The sequence below is a fragment of the Eucyclogobius newberryi genome, unplaced genomic scaffold, assembly GCF_026437365.1.
Source record: "Eucyclogobius newberryi isolate DKJ021-1_F unplaced genomic scaffold, fEucNew1.0.hap1 SCAF_10, whole genome shotgun sequence".
NCBI classification, from domain to species: Eukaryota; Metazoa; Chordata; class Actinopteri; order Gobiiformes; family Gobiidae; genus Eucyclogobius; species Eucyclogobius newberryi.
The window spans coordinates 7,006,084-7,019,513 of record NW_027315724.1 but is presented as its reverse complement, the minus strand read 5'-3'; the positions used below and the strand labels follow the sequence as shown (position 1 = coordinate 7,019,513).

General features: G+C 40.0%; 6 non-coding genes across 6 annotated transcripts; all 6 read right to left on the bottom strand.

Annotated features, from left to right (window-relative positions):
• Positions 1-989: 989 nt before the first annotated feature.
• Positions 990-1,062, bottom strand: trnar-acg (transfer RNA arginine (anticodon ACG)). The gene has a single exon. It is a non-coding gene; the product is annotated as a tRNA-Arg (tRNA).
• A 1,127-nt stretch (positions 1,063-2,189) lies between these two features.
• On the bottom strand, positions 2,190-2,262 carry trnar-acg (transfer RNA arginine (anticodon ACG)). The gene has a single exon. It is a non-coding gene; the product is annotated as a tRNA-Arg (tRNA).
• A 1,127-nt stretch (positions 2,263-3,389) lies between these two features.
• Positions 3,390-3,462, bottom strand: trnar-acg (transfer RNA arginine (anticodon ACG)). Its single transcript has one exon. It is a non-coding gene; the product is annotated as a tRNA-Arg (tRNA).
• Positions 3,463-4,589: 1,127 nt separating this feature from the next.
• trnar-acg (transfer RNA arginine (anticodon ACG)) lies at positions 4,590-4,662 on the bottom strand. Its single transcript has one exon. It is a non-coding gene; the product is annotated as a tRNA-Arg (tRNA).
• A 5,595-nt stretch (positions 4,663-10,257) lies between these two features.
• Positions 10,258-10,330, bottom strand: trnar-acg (transfer RNA arginine (anticodon ACG)). The gene has a single exon. It is a non-coding gene; the product is annotated as a tRNA-Arg (tRNA).
• Positions 10,331-11,457: 1,127 nt separating this feature from the next.
• Positions 11,458-11,530, bottom strand: trnar-acg (transfer RNA arginine (anticodon ACG)). Its single transcript has one exon. It is a non-coding gene; the product is annotated as a tRNA-Arg (tRNA).
• Between the last annotated feature and the right edge of the window lie 1,900 nt (positions 11,531-13,430).

Sequence of the window (13,430 nt, the reverse complement as noted above, 5' to 3'; positions counted from 1 at the left end):
TGAATGCTGTCAAGCTATCCATTTACTGTAATATTCTTATGTATGAAACTGATTGAGAAAAATGCAAAGAATTCTTGGTAGGTATGCCGTGACCCAGATTCGAACCAGGGTTGCTGCGACCACAACGCAGAGTACTTACCACTATACGATCACGGCTGCTTTTTCGTAGGGCACTGACATTTAATCAGTGGACAAAGACCAGGTTTTTGTTTGGGCCTCCAAATTAGCTCTTGTCTAACATTCTAGTACTTACCAGTTATTTTACACACTGAGCCTAGAATCCTCTGATCCATAGTCACATGCGTTATCCATTGTGCCCTTAGCCCCTATACCAGGGCTATTCAACTTAATTTCCCCTGGGGCCAGATTTTTCGGAGGACCAGAGGTGCACAACACGACACTGCTGTATCAAAATGTTGTCAAATGTTGTGTGAAATAACATACCAAATGCTTTAGCAACATTCCTTTGCAAAATTACCCATCCAGTACCGAACCTGAATTAAAACTAGGACTAGACGAATACCAACCAGGTCTGAACCAGAACTAACCCTGAATCAAAGCAGGTGGAAAGCAAAATTCAGCAAGGCCTTAACCAAGACCAAACCAGGTCTAACCTAGTGCTAACACAGAATTAAACCCGTAAACAAGATGATTCTTTTTTTTAAATTGATTTCAAAGATGGGTTGTGGACTGGAGTATATCAACTGGAGGGTCTGATGGACTGCTGCATACAAAATGCAGTGTACATAGGCTATACTACCACATCTACTTTTTGATACTGGGGTCTGACATCAAATCAGTGTACAAAGACCAATCTATCAACAAAAAACAAAAATGATACACAGTAGTTTTACTTGCTTAAAAATTGAGAAGATAGAAGACAGAATCTGGTTTGATCTTCCAAATGAACCCTTGGTTTAACATTAAAGGATTTACCACTTATTTATTTCACACTGATCAACTGACCGTTTTCAAGTTAAAAATTGATGCGAGTTAGCCAGGAGTCGAACCTAGAATCTTCTGATCCGTAGTCAGACGCGTTATCCATTGCGCCACTAGCCCCTAAAACTCCAGCTTTGTGGCTCAGTTGTCCAGAGTTTAAGGACAAACTGATGAATATCAGTAGAAACACTCAAACTGAGCACTGCAATGCCTGGCATATTTCTATCATAGTGAGAATATTGTATTATTGGACATTTATGAATGCTGTCAAGCTATCTATTTACTGTAATATTCTTATGTATGAAACTGATTGAGAAAAATGCAATGAAATCTTGCTAGGTATGTCGTGACCCGGATTCGGACCGGGGTTGCTGCGACCACAACGCAGAGTACTTACCACTATACGATCACAGCTGCTTTTTCGTAGGGCACTGACATTTAATCAGTGGACAAAGACCAGGTTTTTGTTTGGGCCTCCAAATTAGCTCTTGTCTAACATTCTAGTACTTACCAGTTATTTTACACACTGAGCCTAGAATCCTAGGATCCATAGTCACATGCGTTATCCATTGTGCCCTTAGCCCCTACACCAGGGCTATTCAACTTAATTTCCCCTGGGGCCAGATTTTTCGGAGGACCAGAGGTGCACAACACGACACTACTGTATCAAAATGTTGTCAAATGTTGTGTGAAATAACTTACCAAATGCTTTAGCAACATTCCTTTGCAAAATTACCCATCCAGTACCGAACCTGAATTAAAACTAGGACTAGACTTATACCAACCAGGTCTGAACCAGAACTAACCCTGAATCAAAGCAGGTGGAAAGCAAAATTCAGCAAGGCCTTAACCAAGACCAAACCAGGTCTAACCTAGGGCTAACACAGAATTAAACCCGTAAACAAGATGATTATTTTTTTTTAATTGATTTCAAAGATGGGTTGTGGACTGGAGTATATCAACTGGAGGGTCTGATGGACTGCTGCATACAAAATGCAGTGTACATAGGCTATACTACCACATCTACTTTTTGATACTGGGGTCTGACATCAAATCAGTGTACAAAGACCAATCTATCAACAAAAAACAAAAACGATACACAGTAGTTTTACTTGCTTAAAAATTGAGAAGATAGAAGACAGAATCTGGTTTGATCTTCCAAATGAACCCTTGGTTCAACATTAAAGGATTTACCACTTATTTATTTCACACTGATCAACTGACCGTTTTCAAGTTAAAACTTGATGCGAGCTAGCCAGGAGTCGAACCTAGAATCTTCTGATCCGTAGTCAGACGCGTTATCCATTGTGCCACTAGCCCCTAAAACTCCAGCTTTGTGGCTCAGTTGTCCAGAGTTTAAGGACAAACTGATGAATATCAGTAGAAACACTCAAACTGAGCACTGCAATGCCTGGCATATTTCTATCATAGTGAGAATATTGTATTATTGGACATTTATGAATGCTGTCAAGCTATCTATTTACTGTAATATTCTTATGTATGAAACTGATTGAGAAAAATGCAAAGAAATCTTGCTAGGTATGCCGTGACCCGGATTCGAGCCGGGGTTGCTGCGACCACAACGCAGAGTACTTACCACTATACGATCACGGCTGCTTTTTCGTAGGGCACTTACATTTAATCAGTGGACAAAGACCAGGTTTTTGTTTGGGCCTCCAAATTAGCTCTTGTCTAACATTCTAGTACTTACCAGTTATTTTACACACTGAGCCTAGAATCCTCTGATCCATAGTCACATGCGTTATCCATTGTGCCCTTAGCCCCTATACCAGGGCTATTCAACTTAATTTCCCCTGGGGCCAGATTTTTCGGAGGACCAGAGGTGCACAACACGACACTACTGTATCAAAATGTTGTCAAATGTTGTGTGAAATAACATACCAAATGCTTTAGCAACATTCCTTTGCAAAATTACCCATCCAGTACCGAACCTGAATTAAAACTAGGACTAGATGAATACCAACCAGGTCTGAACCAGAACTAACCCTGAATCAAAGCAGGTGGAAAGCAAAATTCAGCAAGGCTTTAACCAAGACCAAACCAGGTCTAACCTAGTGCTAACACAGAATTAAACCCGTAAACAAGATGATTCTTTTTTTTAAATTGATTTCAAAGATGGGTTGTGGACTGGAGTATATCAACTGGAGGGTCTAATGGACTGCTGCATACAAAATGCAGTGTACATAGGCTATACTACCACATCTACTTTTTGATACTGGGGTCTGACATCAAATCAGTGTACAAAGACCAATCTATCAACAAAAAACAAAAACGATACACAGTAGTGTTACTTGCTTAAAAATTGAGAAGATAGAAGACAGAATCTGGTTTGATCTTCCAAATGAACCCTTGGTTCAACATTAAAGGATTTACCACTTATTTATTTCACACTGATCAACTGACCGTTTTCAAGTTAAAATTTGATGCGAGCTAGCCAGGAGTCGAACCTAGAATCTTCTGATCCGTAGTCAGACGCGTTATCCATTGTGCCACTAGCCCCTAAAACTCCAGCTTTGTGGCTCAGTTGTCCAGAGTTTAAGGACAAACTGATGAATATCAGTAGAAACACTCAAACTGAGCACTGCAATGCCTGGCATATTTCTATCATAGTGAGAATATTGTATTATTGGACATTTATGAATGCTGTCAAGCTATCTATTTACTGTAATATTCTTATGTATGAAACTGATTGAGAAAAATGCAAAGAAATCTTGCTAGGTATGCCGTGACCCGGATTCGAGCCGGGGTTGCTGCGACCACAACGCAGAGTACTTACCACTATACGATCACGGCTGCTTTTTCGTAGGGCACTTACATTTAATCAGTGGACAAAGACCAGGTTTTTGTTTGGGCCTCCAAATTAGCTCTTGTCTAACATTCTAGTACTTACCAGTTATTTTACACACTGAGCCTAGAATCCTCTGATCCATAGTCACATGCGTTATCCATTGTGCCCTTAGCCCCTATACCAGGGCTATTCAACTTAATTTCCCCTGGGGCCAGATTTTTCGGAGGACCAGAGGTGCACAACACGACACTACTGTATCAAAATGTTGTCAAATGTTGTGTGAAATAACATACCAAATGCTTTAGCAACATTCCTTTGCAAAATTACCCATCCAGTACCGAACCTGAATTAAAACTAGGACTAGATGAATACCAACCAGGTCTGAACCAGAACTAACCCTGAATCAAAGCAGGTGGAAAGCAAAATTCAGCAAGGCTTTAACCAAGACCAAACCAGGTCTAACCTAGTGCTAACACAGAATTAAACCCGTAAACAAGATGATTCTTTTTTTTAAATTGATTTCAAAGATGGGTTGTGGACTGGAGTATATCAACTGGAGGGTCTAATGGACTGCTGCATACAAAATGCAGTGTACATAGGCTATACTACCACATCTACTTTTTGATACTGGGGTCTGACATCAAATCAGTGTACAAAGACCAATCTATCAACAAAAAACAAAAACGATACACAGTAGTGTTACTTGCTTAAAAATTGAGAAGATAGAAGACAGAATCTGGTTTGATCTTCCAAATGAACCCTTGGTTCAACATTAAAGGATCAACCACTTATTTATTTCACACTGATCAACTGACCGTTTTAAAGTTAAAATTTGATGCGAGCTAGCCAGGAGTCGAACCTACAATCTTCTGATCCGTAGTCAGACGCGTTATCCATTGCGCCACTAGCCCCTAAAAGTCCAGCTTTGTGGCTCAGTTGTCCAGAGTTTAAGGACAAACTGATGAACATCAGTAGAAACACTCAAACTGAGCACTGCAATGCCTGGCATATTTCTATCATAGTGAGAATATTGTATTATTGGACATTTATGAATGCTGTCAAGCTATCCATTTACTGTAATATTCTTATGTATGAAACTGATTGAGGAAAATTCAAAGAAATCTTGGTAGGTATGCCGTGACCCAGATTCGAACCGGGGTTGCTGCGACCACAACGCAGAGTACTTACCACTATACGATCACGGCTGCTTTTTCGTAGGGCACTGACATTTAATCAGTGGACAAAGACCAGGTTTTTGTTTGGGCCTCCAAATTAGCTCTTGTCTAACATTCTAGTACTTACCAGTTATTTTACACACTGAGCCTCTGATCCATAGTCACATGCGTTATCCATTGTGCCCTTAGCCCCTATACCAGGGCTATTCAACTTAATTTCCCCTGGGGCCAGATTTTTCGGAGGACCAGAGGTGCACAACACGACACTACTGTATCAAAATGTTGTCAAATGTTGTGTGAAATAACATACCAAATGCTTTAGCAACATTCCTTTGCAAAATTACCCATCCAGTACCGAACCTGAATTAAAACTAGGACTAGACGAATACCAACCAGGTCTGAACCAGAACTAACCCTGAATCAAAGCAGGTGGAAAGCAAAATTCAGCAAGGCCTTAACCAAGACCAAACCAGGTCTAACCTAGTGCTAACACAGAATTAAACCCGTAAACAAGATGATTATTTTTTTTTAATTGATTTCAAAGATGGGTTGTGGACTGGAGTATATCAACTGGAGGGTCTGATGGACTGCTGCATACAAAATGCAGTGTACATAGGCTATACTACCACATCTACTTTTTGATACTGGGGTCTGACATCAAATCAGTGTACAAAGACCAATCTATCAACAAAAAACAAAAACGATACACAGTAGTTTTACTTGCTTAAAAATTGAGAAGATAGAAGACAGAATCTGGTTTGATCTTCCAAATGAACCCTTGGTTCAACATTAAAGGATTTACCACTTATTTATTTCACAACGCAGAGTACTTACCACTATACGATCACGGCTGCTTTTTCGTAGGGCACTGACATTTAATCAGTGGACAAAGACCAGGTTTTTGTTTGGGCCTCCAAATTAGCTCTTGTCTAACATTCTAGTACTTACCAGTTATTTTACACACTGAGCCTCTGATCCATAGTCACATGCGTTATCCATTGTGCCCTTAGCCCCTATACCAGGGCTATTCAACTTAATTTCCCCTGGGGCCAGATTTTTCGGAGGACCAGAGGTGCACAACACGACACTACTGTATCAAAATGTTGTCAAATGTTGTGTGAAATAACATACCAAATGCTTTAGCAACATTCCTTTGCAAAATTACCCATCCAGTACCGAACCTGAATTAAAACTAGGACTAGACGAATACCAACCAGGTCTGAACCAGAACTAACCCTGAATCAAAGCAGGTGGAAAGCAAAATTCAGCAAGGCCTTAACCAAGACCAAACCAGGTCTAACCTAGTGCTAACACAGAATTAAACCCGTAAACAAGATGATTCTTTTTTTTAAATTGATTTCAAAGATGGGTTGTGGACTGGAGTATATCAACTGGAGGGTCTGATGGACTGCTGCATACAAAATGCAGTGTACATAGGCTATACTACCACATCTACTTTTTGATACTGGGGTCTGACATCAAATCAGTGTACAAAGACCAATCTATCAACAAAAAACAAAAACGATACACAGTAGTGTTACTTGCTTAAAAATTGAGAAGATAGAAGACAGAATCTGGTTTGATCTTCCAAATGAACCCTTGGTTCAACATTAAAGGATCAACCACTTATTTATTTCACACTGATCAACTGACCGTTTTAAAGTTAAAATTTGATGCGAGCTAGCCAGGAGTCGAACCTACAATCTTCTGATCCGTAGTCAGACGCGTTATCCGTTGCGCCACTAGCCCCTAAAAGTCCAGCTTTGTGGCTCAGTTGTCCAGAGTTTAAGGACAAACTGATGAACATCAGTAGAAACACTCAAACTGAGCACTGCAATGCCTGGCATATTTCTATCATAGTGAGAATATTGTATTATTGGACATTTATGAATGCTGTCAAGCTATCCATTTACTGTAATATTCTTATGTATGAAACTGATTGAGGAAAATTCAAAGAAATCTTGGTAGGTATGCCGTGACCCAGATTCGAACCGGGGTTGCTGCGACCACAACGCAGAGTACTTACCACTATACGATCACGGCTGCTTTTTCGTAGGGCACTGACATTTAATCAGTGGACAAAGACCAGGTTTTTGTTTGGGCCTCCAAATTAGCTCTTGTCTAACATTCTAGTACTTACCAGTTATTTTACACACTGAGCCTCTGATCCATAGTCACATGCGTTATCCATTGTGCCCTTAGCCCCTATACCAGGGCTATTCAACTTAATTTCCCCTGGGGCCAGATTTTTCGGAGGACCAGAGGTGCACAACACGACACTACTGTATCAAAATGTTGTCAAATGTTGTGTGAAATAACATACCAAATGCTTTAGCAACATTCCTTTGCAAAATTACCCATCCAGTACCGAACCTGAATTAAAACTAGGACTAGACGAATACCAACCAGGTCTGAACCAGAACTAACCCTGAATCAAAGCAGGTGGAAAGCAAAATTCAGCAAGGCCTTAACCAAGACCAAACCAGGTCTAACCTAGTGCTAACACAGAATTAAACCCGTAAACAAGATGATTATTTTTTTTTAATTGATTTCAAAGATGGGTTGTGGACTGGAGTATATCAACTGGAGGGTCTGATGGACTGCTGCATACAAAATGCAGTGTACATAGGCTATACTACCACATCTACTTTTTGATACTGGGGTCTGACATCAAATCAGTGTACAAAGACCAATCTATCAACAAAAAACAAAAACGATACACAGTAGTTTTACTTGCTTAAAAATTGAGAAGATAGAAGACAGAATCTGGTTTGATCTTCCAAATGAACCCTTGGTTCAACATTAAAGGATTTACCACTTATTTATTTCACAACGCAGAGTACTTACCACTATACGATCACGGCTGCTTTTTCGTAGGGCACTGACATTTAATCAGTGGACAAAGACCAGGTTTTTGTTTGGGCCTCCAAATTAGCTCTTGTCTAACATTCTAGTACTTACCAGTTATTTTACACACTGAGCCTCTGATCCATAGTCACATGCGTTATCCATTGTGCCCTTAGCCCCTATACCAGGGCTATTCAACTTAATTTCCCCTGGGGCCAGATTTTTCGGAGGACCAGAGGTGCACAACACGACACTACTGTATCAAAATGTTGTCAAATGTTGTGTGAAATAACATACCAAATGCTTTAGCAACATTCCTTTGCAAAATTACCCATCCAGTACCGAACCTGAATTAAAACTAGGACTAGACGAATACCAACCAGGTCTGAACCAGAACTAACCCTGAATCAAAGCAGGTGGAAAGCAAAATTCAGCAAGGCCTTAACCAAGACCAAACCAGGTCTAACCTAGTGCTAACACAGAATTAAACCCGTAAACAAGATGATTATTTTTTTTTAATTGATTTCAAAGATGGGTTGTGGACTGGAGTATATCAACTGGAGGGTCTGATGGACTGCTGCATACAAAATGCAGTGTACATAGGCTATACTACCACATCTACTTTTTGATACTGGGGTCTGACATCAAATCAGTGTACAAAGACCAATCTATCAACAAAAAACAAAAACGATACACAGTAGTTTTACTTGCTTAAAAATTGAGAAGATAGAAGACAGAATCTGGTTTGATCTTCCAAATGAACCCTTGGTTCAACATTAAAGGATTTACCACTTATTTATTTCACAACGCAGAGTACTTACCACTATACGATCACGGCTGCTTTTTCGTAGGGCACTGACATTTAATCAGTGGACAAAGACCAGGTTTTTGTTTGGGCCTCCAAATTAGCTCTTGTCTAACATTCTAGTACTTACCAGTTATTTTACACACTGAGCCTCTGATCCATAGTCACATGCGTTATCCATTGTGCCCTTAGCCCCTATACCAGGGCTATTCAACTTAATTTCCCCTGGGGCCAGATTTTTCGGAGGACCAGAGGTGCACAACACGACACTACTGTATCAAAATGTTGTCAAATGTTGTGTGAAATAACATACCAAATGCTTTAGCAACATTCCTTTGCAAAATTTCCCATCCAGTACCGAACCTGAATTAAAACTAGGACTAGACGAATACCAACCAGGTCTGAACCAGAACTAACCCTGAATCAAAGCAGGTGGAAAGCAAAATTCAGCAAGGCCTTAACCAAGACCAAACCAGGTCTAACCTAGTGCTAACACAGAATTAAACCCGTAAACAAGATGATTATTTTTTTTTAATTGATTTCAAAGATGGGTTGTGGACTGGAGTATATCAACTGGAGGGTCTGATGGACTGCTGCATACAAAATGCAGTGTACATAGGCTATACTACCACATCTACTTTTTGATACTGGGGTCTGACATCAAATCAGTGTACAAAGACCAATCTATCAACAAAAAACAAAAACGATACACAGTAGTTTTACTTGCTTAAAAATTGAGAAGATAGAAGACAGAATCTGGTTTGATCTTCCAAATGAACCCTTGGTTCAACATTAAAGGATTTACCACTTATTTATTTCACAACGCAGAGTACTTACCACTATACGATCACGGCTGCTTTTTCGTAGGGCACTGACATTTAATCAGTGGACAAAGACCAGGTTTTTGTTTGGGCCTCCAAATTAGCTCTTGTCTAACATTCTAGTACTTACCAGTTATTTTACACACTGAGCCTCTGATCCATAGTCACATGCGTTATCCATTGTGCCCTTAGCCCCTATACCAGGGCTATTCAACTTAATTTCCCCTGGGGCCAGATTTTTCGGAGGACCAGAGGTGCACAACACGACACTACTGTATCAAAATGTTGTCAAATGTTGTGTGAAATAACATACCAAATGCTTTAGCAACATTCCTTTGCAAAATTTCCCATCCAGTACCGAACCTGAATTAAAACTAGGACTAGACGAATACCAACCAGGTCTGAACCAGAACTAACCCTGAATCAAAGCAGGTGGAAAGCAAAATTCAGCAAGGCCTTAACCAAGACCAAACCAGGTCTAACCTAGTGCTAACACAGAATTAAACCCGTAAACAAGATGATTATTTTTTTTTAATTGATTTCAAAGATGGGTTGTGGACTGGAGTATATCAACTGGAGGGTCTGATGGACTGCTGCATACAAAATGCAGTGTACATAGGCTATACTACCACATCTACTTTTTGATACTGGGGTCTGACATCAAATCAGTGTACAAAGACCAATCTATCAACAAAAAACAAAAACGATACACAGTAGTTTTACTTGCTTAAAAATTGAGAAGATAGAAGACAGAATCTGGTTTGATCTTCCAAATGAACCCTTGGTTCAACATTAAAGGATTTACCACTTATTTATTTCACACTGATCAACTGACCGTTTTCAAGTTAAAATTTGATGCGAGCTAGCCAGGAGTCGAACCTAGAATCTTCTGATCCGTAGTCAGACGCGTTATCCATTGTGCCACTAGCCCCTAAAACTCCAGCTTTGTGGCTCAGTTGTCCAGAGTTTAAGGACAAACTGATGAATATCAGTAGAAACACTCAAACTGAGCACTGCAATGCCTGGCATATTTCTATCATGGTGAGAATATTGTATTATTGGACATTTATGAATGCTGTCAAGCTATCTATTTACTGTAATATTCTTATGTATGAAACTGATTGAGAAAAATGCAAAGAAATCTTGCTAGGTATGCCGTGACCCGGATTCGAGCCGGGGTTGCTGCGACCACAACGCAGAGTACTTACCACTATACGATCACGGCTGCTTTTTCGTAGGGCACTTACATTTAATCAGTGGACAAAGACCAGGTTTTTGTTTGGGCCTCCAAATTAGCTCTTGTCTAACATTCTAGTACTTACCAGTTATTTTACACACTGAGCCTAGAATCCTCTGATCCATAGTCACATGCGTTATCCATTGTGCCCTTAGCCCCTATACCAGGGCTATTCAACTTAATTTCCCCTGGGGCCAGATTTTTCGGAGGACCAGAGGTGCACAACACGACACTACTCTATCAAAATGTTGTCAAATGTTGTGTGAAATAACATACCAAATGCTTTAGCAACATTCCTTTGCAAAATTACCCATCCAGTACCGAACCTGAATTAAAACTAGGACTAGACGAATACCAACCAGGTCTGAACCAGAACTAACCCTGAATCAAAGCAGGTGGAAAGCAAAATTCAGCAAGGCCTTAACCAAGACCAAACCAGGTCTAACCTAGTGCTAACACAGAATTAAACCCGTAAACAAGATGATTATTTTTTTTTTATTGATTTCAAAGATGAGTTGTGGACTGGAGTATATCAACTGGAGGGTCTGATGGACTGCTGCATACAAAATGCAGTGTACATAGGCTATACTACCACATCTACTTTTTGATACTGGGGTCTGACATCAAATCAGTGTACAAAGACCAATCTATCAACAAAAAACAAAAACGATACACAGTAGTTTTACTTGCTTAAAAATTGAGAAGATAGAAGACAGAATCTGGTTTGATCTTCCAAATGAACCCTTGGTTCAACATTAAAGGATTTACCACTTATTTATTTCACACTGATCAACTGACCGTTTTCAAGTTAAAATTTGATGCGAGCTAGCCAGGAGTCGAACCTAGAATCTTCTGATCCGTAGTCAGACGCGTTATCCATTGTGCCACTAGCCCCTAAAACTCCAGCTTTGTGGCTCAGTTGTCCAGAGTTTAAGGACAAACTGATGAATATCAGTAGAAACACTCAAACTGAGCACTGCAATGCCTGGCATATTTCTATCATAGTGAGAATATTGTATTATTGGACATTTATGAATGCTGTCAAGCTATCTATTTACTGTAATATTCTTATGTATGAAACTGATTGAGAAAAATGCAAAGAAATCTTGCTAGGTATGCCGTGACCCGGATTCGAGCCGGGGTTGCTGCGACCACAACGCAGAGTACTTACCACTATACGATCACGGCTGCTTTTTCGTAGGGCACTTACATTTAATCAGTGGACAAAGACCAGGTTTTTGTTTGGGCCTCCAAATTAGCTCTTGTCTAACATTCTAGTACTTACCAGTTATTTTACACACTGAGCCTAGAATCCTCTGATCCATAGTCACATGCGTTATCCATTGTGCCCTTAGCCCCTATACCAGGGCTATTCAACTTAATTTCCCCTGGGGCCAGATTTTTCGGAGGACCAGAGGTGCACAACACGACACTACTGTATCAAAATGTTGTCAAATGTTGTGTGAAATAACATACCAAATGCTTTAGCAACATTCCTTTGCAAAATTACCCATCCAGTACCGAACCTGAATTAAAACTAGGACTAGACGAATACCAACCAGGTCTGAACCAGAACTAACCCTGAATCAAAGCAGGTGGAAAGCAAAATTCAGCAAGGCCTTAACCAAGACCAAACCAGGTCTAACCTAGTGCTAACACAGAATTAAACCCGTAAACAAGATGATTCTTTTTTTTAAATTGATTTCAAAGATGGGTTGTGGACTGGAGTATATCAACTGGAGGGTCTGATGGACTGCTGCATACAAAATGCAGTGTACATAGGCTATACTACCACATCTACTTTTTGATACTGGGGTCTGACATCAAATCAGTGTACAAAGACCAATCTATCAACAAAAAACAAAAACGATACACAGTAGTGTTACTTGCTTAAAAATTGAGAAGATAGAAGACAGAATCTGGTTTGATCTTCCAAATGAACCCTTGGTTCAACATTAAAGGATCAACCACTTATTTATTTCACACTGATCAACTGACCGTTTTAAAGTTAAAATTTGATGCGAGCTAGCCAGGAGTCGAACCTACAATCTTCTGATCCGTAGTCAGACGCGTTATCCGTTGCGCCACTAGCCCCTAAAAGTCCAGCTTTGTGGCTCAGTTGTCCAGAGTTTAAGGACAAACTGATGAACATCAGTAGAAACACTCAAACTGAGCACTGCAATGCCTGGCATATTTCTATCATAGTGAGAATATTGTATTATTGGACATTTATGAATGCTGTCAAGCTATCCATTTACTGTAATATTCTTATGTATGAAACTGATTGAGGAAAATTCAAAGAAATCTTGGTAGGTATGCCGTGACCCAGATTCGAACCGGGGTTGCTGCGACCACAACGCAGAGTACTTACCACTATACGATCACGGCTGCTTTTTCGTAGGGCACTGACATTTAATCAGTGGACAAAGACCAGGTTTTTGTTTGGGCCTCCAAATTAGCTCTTGTCTAACATTCTAGTACTTACCAGTTATTTTACACACTGAGCCTCTGATCCATAGTCACATGCGTTATCCATTGTGCCCTTAGCCCCTATACCAGGGCTATTCAACTTAATTTCCCCTGGGGCCAGATTTTTCGGAGGACCAGAGGTGCACAACACGACACTACTGTATCAAAATGTTGTCAAATGTTGTGTGAAATAACATACCAAATGCTTTAGCAACATTCCTTTGCAAAATTACCCATCCAGTACCGAACCTGAATTAAAACTAGGACTAGACGAATACCAACCAGGTCTGAACCAGAACTAACCCTGAATCAAAGCAGGTGGAAA